This window comes from Giraffa tippelskirchi, chromosome 11 (genome assembly GCF_054371585.1).
Source record: "Giraffa tippelskirchi isolate mGirTip1 chromosome 11, T2T-mGirTip1v1.2.pri, whole genome shotgun sequence".
NCBI lineage: Eukaryota > Metazoa > Chordata > Mammalia > Artiodactyla > Giraffidae > Giraffa > Giraffa tippelskirchi.
This window is the reverse complement of record NC_137285.1, coordinates 26,479,107-26,486,766: the sequence shown is the minus strand read 5'-3', so window position 1 is coordinate 26,486,766 and position 7,660 is coordinate 26,479,107. Positions and strand designations below refer to the sequence as shown.

The 7,660-nt window shown below is 46.9% G+C and overlaps 1 long non-coding RNA gene across 1 annotated transcript; it reads left to right on the top strand.

Moving 5' to 3' along the window:
* Positions 1–4,839: 4,839 nt before the first annotated feature.
* LOC145527313 (uncharacterized) lies at positions 4,840–7,447 on the top strand. The gene is made up of 4 exons (XR_014069658.1): positions 4,840–4,944; positions 5,671–5,716; positions 6,247–6,438; positions 7,124–7,447. It is a non-coding gene; the product is annotated as an uncharacterized LOC145527313 (long non-coding RNA).
* Positions 7,448–7,660: the final 213 nt, after the last annotated feature.

The following is a 7,660-nucleotide window of genomic DNA, read 5'->3' as shown; positions in this document are numbered from 1 at the left end:
TCCTCCACTTTTAGTATAAAAGGAGCATGAATTCTAACTCAGGCAAAATGGTTCTTTGGGGCACAAGCCCACCTTCTCCGTCTGTTAGCTGGCTTTCCCAATGAAGTCACTATTCCTTGTCCCAATACCTCATCTCTCAATTATTGGCCTGTCGTATGGCAAGGAGTACGAGCTCAGACTTGGTAACCCTCTCTAGCCAGGTCAATCCACAGCAGCTGCCCCTGGGGTCCTGGGAGACCTGCGCATAATCTTGATCCTGCCTCCATCCCTGCTGGAGGCATCTCAGGTCTCATTCACCTTTGCATCTCTTCTGACTGTGGTACTGATGAGGACAGAGTAAAGGGACAAAGTAGGTGATTAAATAGTTAACCCCCCTAGGGGATTGTAAGTAGAAAAAATGTGGGAGACCCCTGTTAATAATTACTCAAGAAAGCAGGTTTGCTTAAACACAAAACCAAGCAGGCTTGATTAGCAACAAAATCATGCAGTAGAAGCATAAGATATACCCCAAAACAATAAAACAATGGTGGTATGAAACCCATATCCTGCCCAATAAGCTCAGTAAGTTGATGATCCCATCCCTAAGACATGCTCTCTGCATACATGAAAAATAATTGTTTGTGGACCTTAATTTACCATGTAGGGACAAGAAAACTCCCATGCCCAAACTGGAAGAGGAGCTGATAATGGAAGCATGAAATCTCAAGAGAGACAAAGAAATTTTTGCCCCCTTCTCACTTTTCCTTTGATTCTAAAACTGTAGCCCAGTAAGTTCTTGGGCATGACTTCTCTTGCCCACCTACTTGTAAGCCTCACGATCATCCTATTCCAATAAATCACTTCTTATCTATCATTTTTCCTCTTGCTGAATTCTTTCCTGTGCTAAGACATAAAGGACTATGGCACTGGAGCTCTTTGGAGCCCCCAGAAATGACACCAATCAGTTTCAGTACCAATAAGAGCTGCCCCATGTCCTTTAGACACAGAGAGGATGTGCTGGTCAGCTTACTACCAGAAGTGGACAATTCCGTGGGCATAAACTAGGTGTTTGGTGTCACGAGCAAGCACAGTGGGAAGCTATGGTTCCATGACACCTGACATGTCTTGGAGAGGATGTAGGGTTTTGTGCAGACTCCATTACTGGGCACAGGCAGAGGGGAAAGCTTCCTCCTCGAGAAGGAACAGGATGTGGAGCAGCCTCTGGGCCCATCCCCATCATCGCCCCTCGCCCTCACGTGTGGAGCATCTGAGAGGACACGTGCCCAGCCTGTGTTCAGTCCTCAGGGTCACTGCACACCTTCTGGGCATTCAGGGGAATGGGGGGCATTTCAGGAAGGATCTGTGGCCACGTCTCCCACAACCCTTTCTCTCTTTGATGGCTCAGCAGAGATTCTACACAGAGAAAGGAAACACATCCTGAGGACATGGCTCCAGAGGCAGGGAAGGGAACAGTGCAGTATGAAGTCTCTGCAATGGCCTCATCACGCAAGGCCTGCACTCCCATCTGGGTTCCTTCCAAGAACAGGGCCATTTCCTGCAGTTGAACCTTTTTTTCTGTCACATTTCCTTGATCATGTGTAAATATTTCCTCAATTGGGCACATTTCAAGCTCTATTTAAAGCGTAATATAGGTGAATATAACTTCCATGTTCACAGGGAAGAAATGAGCACAAGGATGCACTCACTAGGAGTGAACTCCATGCTCCCCTGTCTGGGGAGGGGAGCAGACCCCTGTCTGAATGACCCTTTGTTAGATGATGCAGCTCATGGTGTTGATTAAGCCAGAATGATAGGGACAAAATAAAGGGATAAAGTAGATGATTAAATAGTTAATCCCATTAGGGGACTGTAAGTAGAAAAAATATGGGAGACCCTTGTAAGTTAATGATTACTCCAAAAGCATGTTTGCTTAAACACAAAACCAAGCAAGCAGGCTTGCTTAGCAACAAAACCATGAGACGTGCCCCCCAAACAGTAAAACAATGGTGGCAGGAGACCCACATCCTGCTCAACAAGTTAATGATCCCTAGGACATGCCGTTTGCACACAGACCTAGCATGACCATGGAGGGAAAAGAAAACTCTGCTCAACCTGGAGGAGGAGCTGATGTTGGAAGCATGATGTCTGCATAAGAAAGACAAAGTTCTTCTCCTCTTCCCCACTTTTCCTATGATCATAAAACTGTAGCCCAGTAAGTTCTTGGGTCAAGGCAACTCCTCACCTGCCCACTTGTAAGCCTCACAAGCTTCCTATTCTAGTAAATCACTTCTTATCTATCACTTTGCCTCTGGCTGAAATCTTTTCTGTGTTGGGACATAAAGGACTGTGGTACTAGAGCTCTTCAGGGCCCCCCAAACACCACCCAAAGGTTCCAAGAGGACGTAACAATTGCTGTTCCTGCAGTTTCATGCGCTCACCCAACGACTCTCCTGGTTTCCACTCAAGAAGCCCCTGCAGGCACCACGGGGCTCATCTCCCGATTAAACCCAGGTGTGCTGGTTTAGACACCTTGGTGGGAAGTGCCACAAATGGGTGTGGGCTACTGCAGCCATGAAATTAAAAGACGCGTGCTCCTTGGAAGAAAAGCTATGATTAACCTAGACAGCATATTAAAAAGCAGAGACATTACTTTGCTGACAAAGGTCCATATACTCAAATCTATGGTTTTTCCAGTAGTCATGTACGGATGTGAGAGTTGGACCATAAAGAAAGCTGAGCACCAAAGAATTGATGCTTTTGAACTGTGGTGTTCTTGAGAGACCCTTGGACTGCAAGGAGATCCAACCAGTCCATCCTAAAGGAAATCAGTCCTGAATATTCACTGGAAGGACTGATGGTGAAGCTGAAGCTCCAATACTTTGGCCACTTGATGCAAAGAACTGACTCATTGGAAAAGACCCTAATGCTGGGAAAGATTGAAGGTGGGAGGAGAAGGGGATGACAGAGGATGAGATGGTTGAATGGCATCACTGACTCTATGGACACGAGTTTGAGCAAGCTACGGAAGTTGGTGATGGACAGGGAAGCCTGGCATGCTGCAGCCGCAGAGGTCGCAGAGAGCCGGACAGAACTGAGTGACTGAACTGAACAACCCCATCAATCAGCAGATAATTGGATTAAAGTTTTACTAAGCAAGGCCCTGCCCACCAGAGCAAAAGGCAGTGTTTCCCATTGCCAGTCCTTCCCATCAGGAAGCTTACACAAGCCTCTTAGCATCTAAGAAGGAGGCTAGGTTAATCATGATGAAAGTTAATCAGGATGAAAAAGTAGAAAGTTATGTCCCAGATAAAGGGACAAGATCAAACCCCAGAAAAACAAATAAATGAAGTGGAGACAGGCAACCTTCCAGAAAAAAGAAATCAGAATAATGATAGTGAAGATGATCCAGGATCTCAGGAAAACAATGGGGAAGATGCAAGAAATGTTTGCCCAAGACCTACAAGAACTAAAGAACAAAGATGAATAATACAGTAGAAGGAATCAATAGCAGAGTAACTGAGGCAGAGGAATGGATCAATGACCTGGAGGACAGAATAGTAGAAATCACTGCCTCAGAACAGAATATAGAAAAGGATGAAAAAAAAAATGAAGACAGCCTAAGAAATCTCTGGGACAATATGAAACACACGGACATTGGCATTATAGGGGTCCCAGAAGGAGAAGAGAGAGCGAGAAAGGACCTGAGAAAATATTTGAAGAGATAATAGTTGAAAACTTTCCTAAGATGGGAAAGGAAATAGTCAACCAAGTCCAGAAAGCACAGAGAGTCCCAGGCAGGATAAACCCAAGGAGGAACACATGGAAACACATAGTAGTCAAGTCAGGGTTCTCCCACAGGGAAGCGGGGGACAAGGATGGCTGAAGCAGGACACAGCTCATGGCAGCGTCAGACTCTTCTAGTAGAACTGGTTCTGTTCATTCTTAAAAATTGTTTGTGTATTTATTTGGCTGCACTGGGTCTTTATGGCTTTGCTCGGGCTTTCTCTAGTTTCAGTGAGCGGGGACTACTCCTCGTTGTGGTTCACGGGCTTCTCTGCGGTGGCTTCTCTTGTTGCAGAGCACAGGTTCTGGGGCACACAGACTTTAGCAGTTGCAGCTCAAGGGCTCATTAGTTGTGGCTCTCGGGGCGCTGGAATGCTGATTCAGGAGCTGTGGTGCATGGGCTCAGTTCTCTCTTGGCATGGGGAATCTTCCTGGACTAGTCACTGAACCCATGTCTCCTGCATTGGCAGGTGGATTCTTAACCACTGGGCCACTAGGCAAGTCCCATGTTCAGCTGTTCTTATCCCACCTCTAAAACACACCATTGTGTCATTATCTTTTTGTGCAGTCTTACAAGCAATATTTATATATGGTGAGGCGTCAAGATTCGGAATTTTTTCAGTGTTTAACAAATAAAAGGATTTGCTAGAGTAACTGACTTTTGGTCACTTGGCTCTCACTAGCCACACACTCATCTGCAGTCTTGGGGGGTGAGGGGAGGTTGGGGTTCCAGCCAGTGTGACATCTACTCACCACTCTGAGGTTAGTTGTCCACGGCTGTGGAGAGGGCACTTTCTGTGGAAAGCACCGGAAGCCCTGACTCTAGTCAGTACCTAGAGGGAATGTGCTGGCTCATGTAATAGAGAAATCTACGTATTTCACCTGGACTTAGGTGTGACTGCATTGGCGTCTCTGAAGATACCATCAGGAAGTCATCTGTCTATCCTCTGAGCTCTGCCTTCCTCTGTGTGGGTTCAACCTCAGGTCCCCCAGTGTCCCCTGATGGCCCCCAGACCCCCTCCGGCTGTGACCTCATCAATGCTGCAGGACCTCCAAGATCACCTGCTCTCCAGAGAAAGCAACTGACTTCCCCAAATAGCTCCTGCAACAGCCCTGATAAGACTCTGATTGGTCCAGATTGGGTCACATGCCCAAACCCCAAATAATGCTGTGAGCAGGGATGCTGTTAATTTATTTATTTTTTTTTTTTTCTGTTCTTTTCTTTTTTTTTTTATAAATTTATTTATTTTAGTTGGGGGCTAATTACTTTACAATATTGTAATAGTTTTTGCCATACATTGACATGAATCAGCCATGGGTTTACATGTGTTCCCCTTCCTGGACCCCCCACCCACCTCCCTCCCCATCCCATCCCTCTGGGTCATCCCATTGCCCCGGCCCTGAGCCCTTGTCTCATGCATCGAACAAGGAATGGTGTTCTGTTTCACATATGATAATATACATGTTTCAATGCTATTCTCCCAGAACGTCCCACCCTCACCTTCTCCCTCAGAGTCCATAAAATTGTTCTATGCATCTGTGTCTCTTATTCTGTCTCGCATATAGGGTTATCGTTACCTATATGCGCCATCTTTCAAATTCCATATATATGCATTAGTATACTGTATTGTTGTTTTTCTTTCTGGCTTACTTCACTCTGTATAATGGGCTCCAGTTTCATCCATCTCAGTAGAACCGATTCAAATGTATTTTTTTTAATGGCTGAGTAATATTCCATTGTGTATATGTACCACAGCTTCCTTATCCATTCGTCTGCTGATGGACATCTAGGTTGCTTCCGTGTTCTGGCTATTATAAACAGTGCTGCGATGAACATTGGGGTACACGTGTCTCTTTCAACATTGGGGTACATTGGGGTACACGTGTCCCAAATAATGCTGTGAGCAGGGATGCTGTTAATTTATTACCTGGACCAAAGTCATATGATTCACAGGTAGGAAAATGTAAAGGGTCCCCCTAGACCACAGTCACTGACATACAGGTGGGTATGGGGGTGTATACGGGGGTCAACCCCTAAAGGAAAACCATTCAGGAAAGAGGTGGAGGGGTGGTGGGGAGGCAAAGCTCAGAGCCAATGGTGGAGAGTAATGTTTTTTTTTTCTTCTAGATTTTAACTGAAGAGTTGCTTATAGGCTCTTGTATGGTAGGTTTTTTTTTACAATGTTGTTAGTTTCTATGAGAGTGACCTTCACTGAAGGTCATCGTGTGGGGTTCAAGAACTCCTATGTCCACTCACCTTCTGCACAAACTCTCTGGGCTTGTCAGACTTTAGTTAAGCTCCCGGGAGAGTGATGTGCATTTGAACATCATCCATCATGCCCACGCTGTGGAAAAAAGGCTGAAAGCCCTGCCTATTTCACACCTGAGTGACAAGTTAAGTCTTCAGCCCATGAGAACTGGATTGTGGACTGATGACTCGGGATACTGGGCTCCTGATAAAGCTTCATCCGCTCTGTCACTCAGGACCACATCCCTGGAGCTGGAGCTGTGCCCTTACTTCCTGGCAGTGAGCTTACTGCAGTTTACTGCCCCAGGATTCCCGCCAAAGCTGATCTCCTGCTGGTGATGTAGAGTCTGCAGAGATCGAGTCAGAAAGGTCCTGACCAGGCACCATCCAAGGCGGCTTCCCCCCACATCATGAGCTGCTGCCCCCAGGTCTGCATCTGTGCTGGTGTGGGAGGGGGAGGAAAGAAAAGCCAGAACCTCAGCTGTAGTGGGTGGGGAAGAATCTGGGATTCAGGAGAGGAGGCCCCATGGTCTCCATATGCCAAGGACTCCAGGAGGTGCCGGCAGGACACTCGCCTCTGGGACAGAAGGATGTGAAGAGCACAGGCTGGGAGGTTGGGCAAACCTGAGCTAGAATCTACCTCAGAGCCTTGAGACATGAGGCAATGATGCCACTGGTCAGACTCTCAGTATGCCTGTCTGTGAAATGGGGACAGTCATCATGTTGGCATCACCGAGTTGTGGGGAGTAGACAGATATCTTCATTAAAGCAGCACAGACACAACCACAGCCTCCTTCAGCAGGAGTGCTCTTTCCCTCTCTCATCTCGAGTCCTGCTGCTCCCAGTGAAACAGCAGGGCTCTATGGTCCTTCTCCCCCCAACACCCACCACGTCCTCTGCCTGCCTTTTGTCTGTGGAAAACTTTAGCTAAAGAATAAGTTTAACCAGAGAAGTGAGAAAATACAGAAACAAAGGAAAACCATCAAAGGAGACCAAGTAATAACACTAGTCATTAGGCAACATAGAGGACTTTTAGTTCCTTCTCAAGGGCTGTAGATAATATTCTGAGCCATCTCCTGTGAGCTGTCTTATAGATTCTGAAACCCCCACCAGGTGGAAGAAGCTAACTACATGATGACCAGACTGTAGCCATGACATACGCTGCCACAGTTCTGAGAACTGGCCTCCAAGAAATGGGAGCAAACTGACCCTGGAACTGAAGATTAACCACTTAAAACAATCCATGCTGGTCAGACCACTGATGACCAATTTCAAGATGACTGGCAGGGCTGACCATGCTGTTTCTGCATGTAGCCCCCTCCCTCAGCCTAGAAAAGCTCTTGCCCACTGGTGGTCAGTGGAAGTCAGTCGGCCTTTGGACAGGAGTCTGCCCTCACCCCTAGCATCCAAAATAAAGCAAACTTTCCTTTCCACCAACCTGGCCTCTTGATTGGCTTTCACGCAGTAAACAGCTAGACCTCACTTTTGGTTACAGTGGGAGCCCCTCTTTCTGGGTTCATCTCAGTGCTGGCTTCTCCTGCCTGCTCATTCTAGAACAGAACTGAAGACCTTCCTTCCATGAGTCAACTGGTCAACCCAGAGTCAGGCCCTTGGACCCCATCCGAGCAGGGCCCCACCTCCCAGGGGAGA